This window comes from Parasteatoda tepidariorum, chromosome 4 (genome assembly GCF_982258835.1).
Source record: "Parasteatoda tepidariorum strain Cologne lab strain chromosome 4, Ptep-v5.0, whole genome shotgun sequence".
NCBI lineage: Eukaryota > Metazoa > Arthropoda > Arachnida > Araneae > Theridiidae > Parasteatoda > Parasteatoda tepidariorum.
The window spans coordinates 61,745,171-61,763,780 of NC_141758.1; the positions used below are offsets into that span (position 1 = coordinate 61,745,171).

Consider the following 18,610-nt stretch of genomic DNA (forward strand, 5'->3'; position numbering starts at 1 on the left):
TTCCTTCTCCAGACATAAAAAGGATTGGGTTAGTGCTGTCTGCTTTCTAGCGATAATATCTAAATCATCAGCAAAAGCCAAATTAAAAATCATCACTTGCTTTTAAAAGTACTACTTACTCGCAGAACCCTTTTAACTCCTCTACGGAACCCTAGAGTTCCGCTGAAAACCATTTGGTGACCAGTTGTCTCAGAGAATTTTACCCCATTCTTCGTTATGTACATAAAAATCACAAGAAAAAGAAAATCAGCACGGGAAAAAAATTACCGATTTAAAAATAATAAGTTCGAAAAGAAATCATGAAAAAAACGGACTTGAAGAAAAACACCACGTTAATCAATTATTATGGGAATTTTAGATTCGATTAAATTCGCGCCGCTGAGCTAGAATTTAAAGTAATTAAGCATTTATCCGAATGAAATTAAATATTTGTTATTTTTTTAAAAAAAAAAAAATTGATATGTTAGTTTACACCTGCTACTTTTCTTCGAAAGTTTCACAAAACTTCATAAGATTTTATGTCTTTTTTGCTAAGCATTGTTTTTTTGAAATGATTGTTACAAACTTAATTGTATTCACAATTTTAATTCATTACAAAATAATTCATTACAAGCGATTTCTTTTCTTTTTTTCTTCTTTTCTCTCAAAAATTGGTAAATTTAAACTAAAAGAGATCATTGCATCGATGCATTTATATTTTCTTGTGAATCTTTAGATAAACCTTCTTAACCTTTAAAAAAAATTTTTTCTATTTTTCATTGTTACTCATTTTAATTTTTTTAGATGATTACTTTAGAAATTATTTTATTAGAAATTATTTTTGAACTAAATCAAACTGAACCGAACAGTTTAGAAATTTACTAGAAAGTTTCATATCAGTTTGAATAATAAGTATAATAAAATTAAACAATTTTTCATTAAAAGGTTTTTTGTCCCCTTTCCAGAAATCTACTTTTTATGAATCATCATTACTTTTTGACGGCTTCGGATTTGTAACTCTCAAAATATTGAAAGATATAGTAGATAATCATGACTTTAAAAATTTGAATGTATAACAACATTTCAATTTTTAAACATATAAAACTGCTAAATATCTAATTTAATCTTTTAATTACTATTTTTCTATTATAAAAATATTTTTTTTAATTTTTTAGTGAAACTCCAATTAAATAAATACATATACTCTAAATTAAATATAGTATAAGTACCAAAAAAAAAAAAAAAAAAAAGTGAAAGAGAGAGGAAAAATGTTTTTTAAATTGTTATTGAACTTATATTTTGCTTTACTATATTTGTTAGTTAAATGATGCCTTTTATAAGTGATTTTTAATTTAATACTGTATCATTAAGTATGACATTAATGCTGTAATTTAATGCTATTTCACTGTTGTCTTATTTAATTTAAAGCTATAGCAGTAATGTTTTATTCAATTTAAAGCCATAGTAATGTCTTGTTCAATTTAATGATATAGCATTAATGTCTTATTTAATTTAATGCTGCAAAATTAAATTAAATAAGACAACTTTTTCACATTGTTTATAAATCGGAATAGATTCAATAACTCATAAATAAGCTTGACTTCCCCTTCTTTTTTTGACGGGGTGTGCCGTGGCAACAAGAATTAAACTCATTTTCCGAAAATTGTTCTCACTGGATTTTCAAGGTCAGAAGGACTGACCCTCAAAGGGAATAAACTCTGTTCTTTTGGGGAGTCTAGTCTGGTGGCGAAGTTAGGGCTTATCTGAAACATGCAGTGGGGTAGGGAGGTTGAAAGTACATTCTGTATGTATGGGGAACGGAAAATGGCGACTCTTAATTATGTTCTATCAGTCCATTTTCTCGTTCTCATGGTCATAATTGATATTATTTTCACAGTTATTATGGATTACTGTAAATCTTTTGTGTGTTTAATCATACTCGGAAATCCTGTTGTCAGGTTTTGTAATCAAGCATCGCAATTTATAATAGAACTAGGTAAGATTGTATACATAGTTTTTATATCATATATTCCTATGCATATATAGTTGTGTATACTTGCTTTTATTATTAAGTATATAGTTTTCTAGAAGAAAAAAAAATCTTTCTTTTTTCTATATTGTTGGTTGTCGCATGTGTACTTAAAACAATTTCATTACTTACTTTTTTTCAATCAATATATTGGGATATAAATATTTTATAATAATTATAATATAATGACTAATAAAACAACAGTCAGCATTTTTTGCTAGTTATAATTTGTGTCCCGTTGTGTGATAAAGCACTTTAAATATTTTTTAATTTTAAATATTTTATTTTAAAACTGGTGTTGAACAGCATACCTAATTTTGAATTTACAACTATCGATGTTCAACTCCGTAGCCTTGAAATTTTTTGAAAATTAATTTTAAGATCATTTTTTCGTGTATTTTATTTTATAACCGTCGAAGAACAACTAACCAAATTTAGGGTTTACACAAATTAGAACACAAATTAAACTCCTGGATCAAGTATTGGGACAAACTAGCCTCGATCGAGAACTTTTTGATGACCCACGTTTGCGTTGCATAAAGAAGAAAAACTCGAAAACTTTCAATAGTTAATCCGATGACAAGAGGATACTAACTCGTAATCGTTTTACCGCTGAGGATATTTTACGTCAGCACTGTGATCGGTGCGAGCCGGGAGCAGAATTCTTTTTAACCGGCCACCGCTGGGATTCGAACCTGAAAAACTACATTGGAAGGCAGACGATATATCCCCAGAGCCACCACGACTCTTGTTTTAAAAATTATAAGTAGTGAAGTTTGTGAAATGTGAAATTTGTACCCAAAAGACAATTCTTATTCAGAATTATAACATCTATTAATAATCAGGCCCTGGTCTGACATGTAGAACTCAGGACCCTGGCCATAAAGCTGGGGCCCTGAGAAACACGAAATTTTTTTATATTGTAAAGTTTTGTGAAAATTACGAAAATTTACACTGCTGATGTTTTGTAAACCTGCTTTGAAATGAATTTTTTATTTTAAAAATAATTTTTGTGCAAATCTTTATGTAAGTCTTCCATTTAATTTAGTTGCATTTTTGATCCATGCTGTCCTTGTTGTTCCTCTGGCTGTATCATGCTTGTGTATAACAGTATTTAGCCTCTGCTGCTCCCTTGCACTGATCCTGATTGATACCAAAAAGACGAGAAAAACTTTTGGTGTGAAAAAATTGACACCATTTTCAGCGTTGAGATTCATGAACATTTTTTACATTGCAGTTTTGTTAAAACTTGGAAAATTTACAATGCTTATGTTTTGTACACTTTTTTTGAAATGCTTTTTCTCTTAAATTTATTTTTAAAATGTTTCTATTTTTTATTTTAATATTTATTTTTGTGCAAATCCTCATGTGAGTTTTCAATTTAATGTAGCTAGATTTTTGATATATGATGTACTTGGTATTCTTCTGGCTGTATCATGCTTGTGCATAAAAGTCTTTGGGATCTGCTGTACCCTATCCCTTGCACTGATCCTGATTGATAACAAAAAAGATTAGAAAAATTTTGGTGTAATGTAGCTGCCGCCATTTTTGGCGTAGAGATACATAAATATCTTTTACATTATAGAATTTTGTTAAAATTCTGAAATTTTGCAATGCTGATGATTGTAAACCTTCTTTGAAATGATGTTTTATTTCTTAATTTATTTTAAAATTGTTTTTCTTAAACATTTATATTTTTCCAAATCCTTATAAAAATCTTTCATTTTATATAGCTTTACTTTTGATCTATGTTTTATTTGGTTTTCCTGTGACTATATCATGCATGTGTATAGCAGTCTTCGTCCTCAGCTGTACTTTGTCCCTACAACTGATCCTGATTGATCCCAGAAAGACGAGGAGAAATTTCAATTAATTAATCATAACAAATGTTTCCGTGCCATTAAAGTTGATCAGATGATATCAAGGAGATAAGACTCTTGTTCTGTATTTGGATAGTATTTAGACAAAATTTTGAATAATTTAAAACGCTTTCCTACAGGATTATACTATGATGCAAAGACACTATTATGCAAAGACTGATAAGCTATGATGAAAATAAAAGCTCTAGGAAGATAAATTATATCGTCTAGAAAAAAATTAACATTGCCGCTATTAAAAGTCAATGTTCTTTTTATATTTTTGAAAAGTTCTTCTAATGTTCTTGTAATATTCTTTTAATTTACGATGTTACAAAATTTTTTGAATTAAGTATTTGTATTTTAGTTACGCGAACCCGTAATAAATAAAATTCAACTTTTTAAAAGAGATATTGTTGCTTACTTTGAATTATTATTGTTTTGAAAACAGTAGTTACGTAAATAATTATCAGAAATAGCACTCTATGTAAATTGTACATATTAGATTACAAGTAACTGTAGTAGCAAGTGGAAATGTATTTTATCTCGATTCACTCCTCTCGGCCATTGTGGCTTTCATGTTCTGTTTTACATCTTTATTCTCTCTCGGCGACTGCGGTTTTCCTAGTTTTGTTTCTCACCTTAATTTTTCCTTTTTTCGATGACAACTTTACGTTTTATATTTTATATCATTTTTGTTTCCTCTCATTCACGTCTGGTTGGTCTTGCAAATAGGTGCCCGCTTTTGAGCGATTGAAACATGTCGACTGTTTTTTCAAATTTGTATTTTCTTTTTGAAGCGAATAAAGTTTTTAATCAAGAAATATCTCACCAATTCAGTTTCTTTGAATTATTTATTTAATACAAGTAACAGTACACACACTCCCTATAAATATGTATGTTACCGGTAAAGTATGAAATCCGGAATTGTATAGAATGACTAGGCATTGTATAGAATGCCTAAAATTAGCCGGCAAAGTATGGAATGATTTATATTTCACACATTGCCTAGGCATTCTATAGAATGCCAAATGAGAAACCGGCAAAGTATAAAATACATCTCCGATTCGTCAAAATGTCATTCAAAAATGGCAAATTCAAAACGTCATCTGATTTGATATTAATTTATTCGTGGATATAATTACATTTATTCGTTATTTTAATACTTACTGACTATAGACTACATTTATTCGATATTTTAATACTTAGTGACGATAGATTAGAAGAAACATCAGTGTTTGGAGTATCGGGGAAATATGTACCGGGCAATGGCACTTGACCTTAAAATAACATCAGTGTAGGGTATACCGGGCAGTGGCACTTAACTAGACCTAGTATATATTTCGGACATTTACCAAAGGCCTAGTCATACTAGGTCTAGTTAAGTGCCATTGCCCGGTATACATTTGCCAGGTATAGCCCACACTGATGTTTTTTTAAGGTTCAGTGCCACTGCCCGGTATAAATTTGCCCGGTGCACCCTACACTGGTGTTATTTTAAGGTCAAGTGTCACTGCCCGGTATATCCTACACTGATGTTTTAAGATGAAGTGCCATTGCCCGGTTATATTTGCCCGATACTCCAAACACTGATGTTTCTTATAATCTACCGTCAGTAAGTATTAAAATATCGAATAAATGTAATTATATCCACGAATAAATTAATATGAAATCGGATGTAATAAATATTTTCGACGTTCCCCAAAGCGAGTATGTGATTGTCAACATTCACCGGTGAAAGTCAACAATCACCGATTTCGCTCATTCACTGTCGCATGCACATCATTTACATAATAACCTCTTCAGGACGTTTATTTTATACTATGCCTAAAAAGCATCCGGCATTGTATAGAATGCCTAGGCATTCTATACAATGCCTAGGCAAAGTATGTAATACTTCTCACATTTCATACTTTGCCTAAAAACGTCAGGCATTCTATACAATGCCTAGTCATTTTATACAATGCCGGCGTTTCATACTTTGCCGGTAACATATATATGTATATATCGAATAAAGTATCGAAAGTATTATTACTATGGTAAAATCTATGTCTGTGTCTAATCTTTGTCTTATTATTACCATGGTATAATCTTATTCTTTGTTTATTTATTGTCTTATTACTACTATTGTATAATCTTTGATACGTATTTGAAAAATTTTGATTGAGGAACCTATGGGATGTTGAGGGTTACGTAAAAGAAAATATTTAATCTATTTTTACCCGAACAAAATTCATTTAAAATTATATTAGAATGCAATCTTTTTTAAATATGTATACTTTTGTACAAGGTGCTCAAACATATTTACAATTTTTTAAGCCTCTCAAAATTAACTACTTTGTAGATACTGTGCTTTGTTTTTCAAAAATTTTGAAAATACCTTCGTTTCTCAAAATAAACAACATTTCTCGTACTAAGTCAAGTAGGATTAAAGAAGTTTAAAACTACTTTCAACAGTTTAGTAAAAATATACTTTTGTGACTTAATTAAACTCATAGATATATTAAGAAAAGCATATTTTAGAATTTTTTTTTTCAAAAAAAATTTTTTTATACGATAGATTCAAGTTAATATTTTTCAATAGGTAGAAAAAAATTTGTAAACTTAAAAGTTAATAAAAATTGAAATAAAAGTAATTTTATAGTAAAATAATGCATTAATAAAATATCAGCTCTTTGAATATAACCAAAAAAAAAGAAAAAGCTGCAAAAGTCAACATTTAAATTTTCATTAAAAATCAGTTATAAATTACTAATAGTAATTAGCATAAAAATTTAATCACAACTACAATTTTAATGATGTGAACATTTTCATATTTCAGTGATTTGTGCATGTTAGCAATTGATGAAAATATACATTATTTTCTTGTATTTCTTAATGAGCATAAACTCATTTTAATATTGTTTGTTGTTTATCTAAAATTAAGCTCAAGTTGCTTTTCAAAATCAGCATATCATAAATAAAAAGAAGATCTAGCATATTGTTATATTAAATGATCAAATCAGCATATCATAAATAAAAAAGAAGATAGCGTGTTTTACTAACCTTAAAAAGTATAATCTGATTTGAAATTTTAAAAAAAAAAGTCACGCTGAAAATTTTGGTTTTGATTCATTGTCGAATTATTACTAAATCAACTGATTACTATTAAAACTTATTACAAGTATTACTTTTTCAAATAATGAAATTTTTACTTCTGGTGTAAATATTTCAAAAAGGGTATTAGTTCAGATAAATTTTAAAAAAAAAAAAAAAAAAAAAAAAAAAAAAAAAAAAAAAAAAAACGGAAATCCTGAGTCCAGAAACCCATATTTTCCAGAAGTCAACAGTTTGATTACAAAACCTTTCTGATTAATCAAAATGCTATATGGAGCAACAATATATATATTTTTTTGTTTCAAAATTCGCCCTGTTACAAAAAATTGTTTTTCTTTTAAATTGTCTAGAAAATATCCTAAAAAATAATCAATTAATAAAGAAATTAAAACACTGTAGATGTTGGCGTTGTATAAACTCATCAAAAAATTTTAATAAAGTTAAAATTTTATTCGAATAGTTTGAATTTGTGATTGCTTTGTTGTTGGCAACAATGTGCTAAAGTAAGAAAGTTTTAATATTAGCAATTGGGAGTCTTGGGATATTCATTCACTTTTAGATGCACGTGGATAATTTTTTTAAAAATTTTTTTCCGCACATACGCTGTATAAAACAACTACTTCAATTACTCTTATCTGGCGCAGTTTTTATTATTATTTTTTTAATTTTAAAGCAATAATTTCGTTATCAGTTTAAAATTGATTCAAATGCTTTGTTTAATTTTTTTTTAAATATTTAAGCTTTAGCAAAAGTGGCACTAGACCTAGTATATATTTCGGACATTTACCAAAGGTCAAGTCATACTAGGTCTGGTTAAGTGCCATTGCCCGGTATACATTTGTCCGGTATATCCTACAGTGATATTTTTTTAAGGTCAAGTGCCACTGCCCGGTATACCCTACACTGATGTTTTTTAAGGTCAAGTGCCACTGCCCGGTATACATTTGCCCGGTATACATTTGCCCGGTATACCCTACACTGATGTTTTTTTAAGGTCAAGTGCCACTGCCCGGTATACATTTGCCCGGTATACCCTACACTGATGTTTTTTTAAAGTCAAGTGCTATTGCGCGGTATATATTTGCCCGATACTCCAAACACTGATGTTTGTTCTAATCTATCGTCTTAAATCTATCGTATTAAAATATCGAATAAATGTAATTATATCCACGAATAAATTAATATCAAATCGGATGTAAAAAATATTTCGAACATTCACCAAAACGACTAATTTGATTGTCGACATTCACCGGTGAGAGTCAACTACCACCGCTTTCGTTCATTCACAGGAACATGCACATCATTTACATAATAACCTCATCAGGACGATTATTTCACACTTTGCCTAAATAGCATCCGGCACTTCAAGAAATAAAAATAATTGGTTTTGTTGGCGATGATCTCGTAAGGCGATGAAGAATCATGCATAGTACAGGTAAGGAAGATTTTAACCTCGAAGGAAAAGTGGATGAATAACCCAAGGAACCTAGCAATTGAGATATTGAGAAATTAGAGATAATTTGATTCTTTTCTTTTCATTCAGCATGCATGTTAAAAATATTTTTTTTCTTCTAATCTCACATCTTTTTAATTTTTTTTTCTCTTTGGCATTTTCATCACTTATCTAAATTTTATGAATTTATCAACGTTTTCAAATAAAAGCTTACAGAACGTTTCTTTCATTAATTTTCCAGTTGGTTTAATTATCTATATATATATATATTTCTCTTACACGGCGATAAGAAATACCCTCATTACAACTCCCCGAATGGCAACGCTAGAAAATCGACCAATGATTGCCGCTAAAAATGTCACATGCCAAATCTAGCTAAGATGGCTCAACATATAGCGCTTTTAAAAACAGAAACTGAAATAACCAGAGAGAGCATAAGCTAGGCAGAAGTTAGTAGTCTTTGTCGATAGATCTCTATTTTAGTTTTTTTGTCGAAAGCGCTTTTTTTCACGAATTTATATATTACGAATTTATTTGACAATTATTGATTTATATCACGAATTTATTTGTTTTACTAGAATTTATTTGTTTATGCAGGTTTTTCCATTGCAATTCACTTATTTCAATTTTTAATAGACTTAATTATAGCCAAAATTTTAACCTTTTTAAAGAGATATCAGTTTTAGAAATTTCATCTTAAGATTTTATACTATAGCACATTTCTAATAGGTTTAACGAATTACATGTCATTTATTTGAATTCAATTTTATTTTAAGGACTTAGTATTTACTAAAAAGATGTAATTTTTTTTTAAAAAAAAAGTCGTTATATGGATTTGAATGATTGTTTTGATATCTTAGAATTTTGTGCATTTGCAATGTACGTTAGTTAGTAGCGAACGAAGTGAGCTTGGTTTGTGAAGCAAACCATATAAGATTGCGTAGCAATTTTCGGAGGTTGGCGAGCGTCAGCGAGCATGGGGCGCAGCCCACTAGTATTTAATATCTTTGAATAACTTAAATGAACATTAACGGGATAAACTAATCACGGATCTTGACATGTTTCTATAATCACTGAAGAACATTTGTTCAATTTTAAATAATCTTTCTCATAAAATTTTTGACAATGAGGTTATAGCTTTTACCAAACCCCTGACACAGCATGGCGTATAAGTATTGATTCCTCAGTTTCTTAACTATTTCGCGATGCTAAAAGTGCGTACAGATTCAAAACTATTAAACATTTATAAGCTACAGCATTAATACGTTTTCAACATGACAAGACATAACTTTATTAACATGACAAGATATAACAACAAACTTTTCATAAAATTCAATTCATATCACATCAACAACAATTGTAAACACATTTATACGACAACATCAAACACGTCTCAATGTTTTTCACAAAATAACAATATAAAATTCAAAATAAAGCAATAACATTGGCACCAACTTTTAAAATATATAAAAGGATTTAAGCTAGAAGGTATGTAGTACTTTTTGTCAATAGATGAACAATTTAAAAAAATTAAACTTAAAAACACCTATTTTATGGAATTTAAGCATTGGTTGGATGCGTTGTATAGTATGAAATTTAGATATTTTGCTAATGGTCAGTTATAGCATTATCAATAGTGGCCACTTTTTAAAAAGTTAAACATTTTAACAATTAAAAATGTTTGGTGTTGATAAGGTGACGCATTTCTATTAAAGACTTTCTTAAAATATGGCAAACGTTGCAAGGTTCAATTCCAAAGAGAGAAAAAAATTAAACAAGTGCGACACGAAGTAATTCTCAGAATAGAATAAAATATTTATAATAATTCCATATTTATTTTAAAAATAATAATATGATGCACCCAGCATGTTTGGCCAAAAAAGTGGCGAAAGGCAGAAATTTTTTTAATCTCCATTTGTCATATATAGTGGATCTATGGCCAGTAGAAACCGATACACTAACTACGAAAATTGCTTTTGCTGTTGTACTTGTCTCCAAGTATACAACTCACATTGTAACGTTACACTTTAACACATTCGTAAAAGGGATCTTCCGTACTACTAACAGTACTATTTTCAGTACAAAAGTATTAGATTATTTAGATAGATTAAATTGCTAGTTTAGATAGATCAGTTTGTTTTTATCTAAGCAAAAAAATACTTTTTTTATAAGACTAAAACTATTTAAGATATCCAATTGGTTTTGAAATAATTTTTTTAAAGCTTAATTAAAATCTTAATCTTATGTTTGGTAAGCAATGGTACTAAAATTATTATTTAAAAGTAAAGTTTAAAAATTTATTAAATATTTTTCAGCCTAAAAATTTGTCCTTAAAATCTATACATTTTTCATCTCACTTATGCATTATAATTTATTGTAGAGCTGTTAAGCTCTACAATAAATTATAATGCATAAAATTTTTGTGTAATTTTTTCATAGATCAATAAAGCAATTACCCGCGTTTTAGACGAAAAATTAAAAGAAAAGCAATCAAATAAAACAAAATATGTTGTTTAATATTGAATTTTTAAAGAAAAATTCGAAATATTTTTACTTAAAGCTGGACAAAAATTTCAAATTCACACTTAGTCTTTGGTTTTCAGTTCAAGAATTTGCTAACATTATACAAAATCCGCATGAAAAATTTTAAAGTATTTAAGAACAAATTTTTTTGGTAATGTGTGAGAAATTTTTCCTAAATCAACGTTCTTCAGAAAATGCATTTAAAATGCAAGCAAATCTTGAAACGTATGGAAATTCGTTCAACAAAAAGAAATTATAATTCAAGAATTAATTTCCTGAAATGAATTTTATTTGTCTTAAAAATAAAATTTCTTTAAATAAATAATGGTTAAATTATTCATTACAAAAAACATTTTAGTTTCGTTTTCGGGAGTTTACTTTCGGTTTCGTTTTTTCAACATATGAAAAATCAACTATAATTTCATTTCTAAAACTTGGAGATCAAAAACTTAAAGGCTTTTGGAAAGTTAATGAGCTCAAGTTTAAATATGGATTCTAAAATAAATAAATAAAGATAAAATAAAATAGAACGTTTCATCAAAATTGCCGATTTTGACCTAGACGGATTCCTTGAAGTAATACTTATTGATTTGAAAATAAAAATGAAATAATTAATCAAAAATAAATTTTTTAGTGTAAGAAGTGACATTTTAAATCTTTAAAGTGAAAAAAAAAAGAAAACAGGCAATCGTTAAAGCCTATTGTTGCACGTTTTTGTATATTGCCAATGAAGAAAAAAAATTTCGCCCTGTCTTAACACTTCCATCTTCCGCTAAGCCCTCCCCCCTTGCAAAATTATCAATGACGATAAATTTGTTCTGTATTCACTCTTTTGAGCTAACTCCGAGCCTACTAGGATTTACTACATTCTACAAAATTAGTGTTTTGACATAAACCCGGATGTTTTCATCTTTTTTGACAGTTTGGCCTTTTCTGTTTACTCAAAAGCAGTAGGAACAGATTAAAGCTCAGCAATTAGTTAGAAAAATATCTCGGCCTTAGAAAGTCGCCATTAAAATCGACTGAAAAATATAAATATAATACCTTCTACATCTGCTATTAAAGAAGATGGATGAATACATTAGGAGAAATGCAGGATATCAAAGAAAGGATTACATATGTTAAAATATAACATTAATAACAATACCTGTTAAATTTTTGATGAATAACATTACACATGTAAATTAAGGAATAATGTGTCATCTGTTTTCAAAATTTCGTCAAATAAATATAATACCTAATTCTAATGGTGTTTATGAACGACACCGCATGGGAAAAATCTTGAAATAAAGCATTATACATTTTAAAATACAACAATTTGTATTTCAGAATACAACATATGGATTTCAAAATACAATATTGACAACAATAATAGAGATTCTTTATGAATAATTAATTCATATCAGTTTCAGCATATTCAAATGCTTACTTAAGGTATTTATGAGACACGATGAAATAATTCAACGCATGAGAATCCAGCATTATAAAAAAAAAACAAATACATTATTATGGAATTAAAAATGCATTCTGCCTTTTAGAATACATTAACAATTTATGAATACATTATTGTTAACAAGGGTTATTATTATCATTAATACAGCATTAATATATAGAATGCAACATTAATAACAAGGAAAGGTAGACTTTTTATGATTAATATTACATATAAGATGCATTCAATAAATGGGATGGAAACATCTATATAAGCAAACATGGTGTTGTATTGTTGCTAAGCAACAATCAACTATGAATGTGAATAGAAGGATGTCAGATCTAAGGGAAATGTTAAACAGTTTAAAACACAAATCAATCACAATGACATTGGAGAATCCCTTCCTCATTAATAGTATTTACAAGATTTGGTGTTTTAACATCTTTTAATGAAAGATACTGTATTGAGGGAGAAACTTTCCTTAAAAATAAAATCTCAAGTTGCGCTTGAAAAGTTCCGTGGATAGTCACATAAAAAAAGGACACAAAATACCTTTAGAAATCGCCATTATCTACAACTTATTTTCGACATCAACTGAGCAGACTAACTATAAGAACTTTAAACTATCTGGATACGCTTCTAATTGAGGTACCATTGTCATTCGTTTCTGTATTTGTACGTTGTCAGAAAACATCATTCTTACCGTCCCTAAATATTTATGTATCTAACTTTTTGTCACCCGGACGCTTACAGTTAGACTTTGAGCCATGAGGAGAAAAATCTTAACGTCACGGTAAAAATAAGGTTTCTCGCAACCAACTTTTTCCTGCATGATTTAAGATCGAGATTAGTTTTAATTTCTATATTCTGCAACAAGTTTAGAAAAAGCCATTATCCCCATCGAAAGAGCCTGTTTGCATCTAAGTGCATGCTAAATGGATGCCAAGATCCAAGCGCGAACGAATATCAACATCGCCAACTCTTGAATTGACGTAGCACGACCTACTTTTTGTTTATAAAAACAGCACGAATTAAATTTTGTCTGACAAGTTTAACTTTGAAAGCTTTTATCTTGTTTTGAAAGCATAATTATATAATTTGATATCAAAATAAAACTAAGCTAGATGCAGTCGCGGATAATGACTTAAATCCTGTGCGGCAAAGCTCTTTTCTTGACTTGGAGCATAAGTACAAATCGGTTGTGGCTTCCTCTTTTTTATATGGTAGAAAATAGAAGCTACAAGATGGAGCCTAGGGTAATGGTAAGACCGTATGTAGGATCATCGGAGAGGAAAATCAGAATTAACAGATTTATGGCAATTTAGAATGAAATAAGACTTATATTTCAATTTTTTCTGGTGGTATTTTAATGGAGTAACGTATTATTCCTTTTCCTGATTGATGCAAGGAAAATTTACTTGTCCCAGGTAGCTAGAGGCCTAATGTTAAAGCCAAATGGTATACCCTAAGAAAAAGTTTTCTAGATTAACAGAATGTCCCCAGAAATCTCTAACACTTCTAAGTTCTCATACAATCTGACACCATGGGTGATGAACAACGTTCACGGCACTCGACAAATCTGAAGGCAGAATTTTAGCAAAGCGGTTACGACAAATGTTGTTGTTAGCTCCTTGAAGGATATCGAAAAGAAAAAGATAATTTGACATGACAGATCATACAAAAAGATTTGATTAAGCGTGAGATTCGTTCCCATTTTGTTCTAAACTCTTTGAAAACGTGATTTCTGTGTTTCTCTGAAGAAGCTTTGATAGACTTGTTCCAGCTGTTTTATCGAAGTGTATTGTGGCTAACTGATGATAGTTTGAGGATGAATAACGGTAGTTTTGTGTTTCCATGATTTGTATTATGCCCCTTTCATCAAAATTTTTAGACGAATGATATGCATAAACGTATTAGGAGCAGGCTGGCGTGGATTAGTCTGAAATGTATCAGGCATTCGAAGTAAACAGACCATTATTACACTTGTTATATTGAAGTGTATTGAGGCTAACTGATTATAACTTGATGAATAATGGTATTTTGTTTCCATATTTTGTATTTGTATTTGTTTTATTCCCCATTCATCAAATTGTTTAGATGCACGATGTGCAACAAACTTTTTAGACGCAAGTTGATGTGGATTGAGACATTCGAAGTAGAAAAAAAAACATTATTCCAGTTGCTACGGGGAAGTGTATTGTGGCTGACTGATAATAAAGGTATTTTGTTTCCATATTTGGTATTTGTTTTATCCTGCATTCACCAGACTTTTTTGACATGGAATAGTTGGAAATGAATCAGACATTCAAAACAGACAGACAGATTGATTCATTTTTTTTCAAAGCGAACACATGATAGTTTTTTCTTTAAAAACAGTTCTACGCCTATTATTCCCTTCAGCGATTCTAATTAAAAAACAGCACCTTTAAAAGTGTATGAAAGACATTTTTCAGCATTGGTATTGGAGATGCTTATCAATGGATGATTGAAGAATGTTTTGTTTTCGCTGCAAAATATTTAAATATGGGAGCTTAAGTGCCTCAAAATATTGTGGAGTTTCAATAAATATATTTGGATAAAAATATATTCAAATTACACCTTAAAATAACCTTTGTTTTTATGCAGCATAAATTGCTAGAGTTTCAATCTACAAAAACTCAGCGGTTTCTAAATCTGGAAATTTCTATTCTAGTTTTTTCTATTAATTTGTAATTCAAAATTTTCTCAGATAAAGGAAAATGTACACATTAATTACTAAAAGTTAATTATATTTTGAGCAAAAAATATTCTACTGACGTGATTAAGCTCAAAGTCACTTATTTTCAAATAATTGAAAAAAGTTGAAGCAATAAGCTATTTATTAGACAATACATATCATCAATCAAACGTACTAAAGAATGCTATCCCAGTTACTTATTTTCTTAAACATTTTTTAAACAATATTGCCTGGTATAAAACTAATAAGTATTAAAAAACAATTTTTTAAGCTCAAATACTTCTCACAGTTTCTTATGAAATGTACTTTAAAATTAATCAAAGTAATTTCCAAATAAATGCATTTTGGTATTATTTCTGCACATTTAAAATTTTGTTGGCAACAGGAATTTATGTAAAGAAAAAAAAATCAGCGAACAAATCGTATATTTTAGTTATCATTCGATTTTAATTTTTTTAATACATTTAAAAACCATTTATTGAAATTCTCATGATGGTTATAAATTAATTAATATAATACCAGTAAAATAACAAAATACTGTTATCGATACTGAATCTTAAAAATAATAATTTAAAGAAAAAAAATTAAATATAAATATTGCCGTTCAATTAAACTAACATTTTGATCATTTTTTTTATTTCATTAATTTTTTTTTAAAAAAAATGTCAATAAATCCTATTTATTGACTTAAAAATCAATATAGATTAAAATATTTCTCAATTTTTGAAGTTTGGAATTTTTGAATGCAATTAAATTCACATTTTATTAAAAACTCCATTGAAATCAACAATTAGCATTTATAATGTCAAAACATTAAAAAAGAAATTATCTAGGCTAAGTCGTAATTATGTATTGTATGTTTGTTAACAAAATCATTTTTTAAAAAAATAACATTGCACTTAATTTAATAAAACACTTTTAAACAATTTAATTAATTCTTTTAAACAATTTTGTGAAACCTGAATGTTTAAGAGTGTATAAATTAAATTTTTTTCTATCATTACAGTAATGAATAAATAATAATACTATTAATGTTAAATAAACTCTTTCTAAGTTTGTTTTAGTTAAAGTATATTTTTTTAATTCTGAAGTTAATGAGTAAATCTAGAGTCGAAACTTCTAAAAACTGTATCACTAAAACATAAGAGCTACAATCCGTTATCGTTTTCAATAAACTTGCAATTATTAACCATATTGTAGAAGTAATAATTAACAAAGGTTAAAAAAGAACTTAATTTACAACAAGCGAAAATCTGTAGACAAAAGAGAGACAAACAAAAGGAAAGAAAGGCCTTAATACAAAAAAAAAAGAAAAAAAGAAAGAGAAACGAAAGTGAACATGGCAAATACATAAAAAAAAACATTAAAAACATGAAGTGAAAGAATAAAGATTAGAAAATACTAAAAATAGTTTTAAAACATTGAGTAAATCTAATATTGTTTAAAATATTGTTTTTGAAAAAATAGTTAGATAAGGATCAAAACAATTGTCAATATAAAAACCAATGCAATAGTCAATATAAAAATGAATACAATGTAAAAATTAAAGAGCAAATTACTTTGTATTCTACACATTAAATAACTTTTTGTAACTATTGCCCTGACAGCAGAATTTACAGAGACAATCTTCTGTACAAACTTCATTGATTCAAATTTATCTGCAAACCTATCACAGTCAAGCACAGATAATCATGATAAAAAGCAGGCTTAATATAACTTGAATTATGTATCAGAAAAATTAGAAGAAAAATAATAAAGTCGATAAAAATTATGTTTTCAAAAATTCATATTGTAAAGTCTGTAATTAAAAGAAAACAGAATTTTTAGAAATTTATAATTTTTTTTTTAATGTCTTGCCATTTATAACTTTTTCTTTATTTTCGAAAATTCCAGCTAATTAACGAAAATTAGTTTGGAATATTAGAAATTCTTAATTTTCCGGTTTATTCTTTAAAAAGAGTTTTACGCCTAATATTCTTTTCAGCGATTCTAATTAAAAACAGCACCTTTAAACGTGAATGAAAGACGTTTTTCAGCATTGGTATTGGAGATGTTTATCAATGCATGTTTACAGAATGTTTTGTTCTCACCGTATAAAATCTCTGAACATGGGACCTTAAGTGCCTCAAAATACTATGGACCTTCAATAAATACATTTGCATAAAAATTTATTCAAATTACACACAATGAATTAAGATAATCTTTGCTTACTTGTAAAATGCTTTGCAATAATTTTAATCTAAAAACACTCTGTGGCTTCTAAGTCTAGTAACTTCTATTCTAGCTTTTTTCCATAATTTTTAATTCAAAACTTTCTCAGATAAAAGAAAATTAGCATATCAATTACTAAAAATTAATTATATTTTGGGTAAAAAAATATTCTACTGATGTAATTCTTCTTCAAGTCATTTATTTTCAAAAAATTGAAAATAAATTTTCTTTATCTAGAGGTGATAGCTGACGATGAGATTAAAGATAAAATAATCTGCAGATAACATAATCGATAAAAAAGACAATAAATAATCTACAGATAAAAACTAAGATAATAGGATAAAAATTAATCTGCAGATGCAGCGATATTCTGCAGCATACACAGGCTTCTGCTACAAGGATAATCGCTACTCAATTATTAAAGTCGATTACACTGAATAATTACCGACATTTACGGTTTTGTTTTAGCCAATTACTTCAATGAAGATGTATATAAATGCATATAAATGCATGTAAAGCTCATTTATATTTGAAAAAAAAAACACCTTCTATTTCAATTGACTTGTGAGATAATATGTTATAAAAAAAGTATAGCATGCATTCATGGCTAAAATACTTATTAGTTCTCTTCAAATATTTGCAAAGAATTCTTTTTTTTTTTTAACCCATTGGCAAAATTAAAATTGGCGAATGAGTGTAGTTTTAGGTTTGATGACGTACACACCTTATTTGGACGTCATCACACTTTTCAACTGTGTTCAAGAGTAAAAGTAAACAATGCGCGTGCGTCTACACTGCATGCCTTGCTGTGACGACCGCTGCTGTTTGATAATTTTTTTAGAAGATTGTTTGATAATTTTTTTATAATTTTTTTGATAATTTTTTTTCACTTTGTTATGCATTAGTTGGTGCGTTTATTTTTGAGATATGAGACCGGAGATATCCCATAAATACTTCTTGAGTTGTGATTAAAAGAGAATTTCCTCATTTGAACGATATTTTTTGTTTTTATTGTTTTAATTAGGAATCGGAAATTATAACCTACAGTTCAAACTGGATGGTTTTCAATACTAATTCAGGTGAAAATCAGAAATAAAGAGGGTCTCAAACTGATTGACACGGTTCCAAAGGTTACAGTTGAAGCAAGAAGAGAAAAAAAAAAGATGCCAAGGCCTAAACTTATTAGGCAACAGCCATTTTACCAGTGGGTAAACTGTGATCGCTGGAAGGCGATCACAATATTTTTTTTCAGTATGAGAGAATAACGCGTTATTAATTTTCTTATTTAAATTGTAGCAATACACAATAAATTAAA

The 18,610-nt window shown here is 28.5% G+C and overlaps 1 long non-coding RNA gene across 1 annotated transcript; it reads left to right on the forward strand.

Moving 5' to 3' along the window:
• Nucleotides 1-1,579: 1,579 nt before the first annotated feature.
• On the forward strand, nucleotides 1,580-4,699 carry LOC147811005 (uncharacterized). The gene is made up of 2 exons (XR_015433093.1): nucleotides 1,580-1,975; nucleotides 3,057-4,699. It is a non-coding gene; the product is annotated as an uncharacterized LOC147811005 (long non-coding RNA).
• Nucleotides 4,700-18,610: the final 13,911 nt, after the last annotated feature.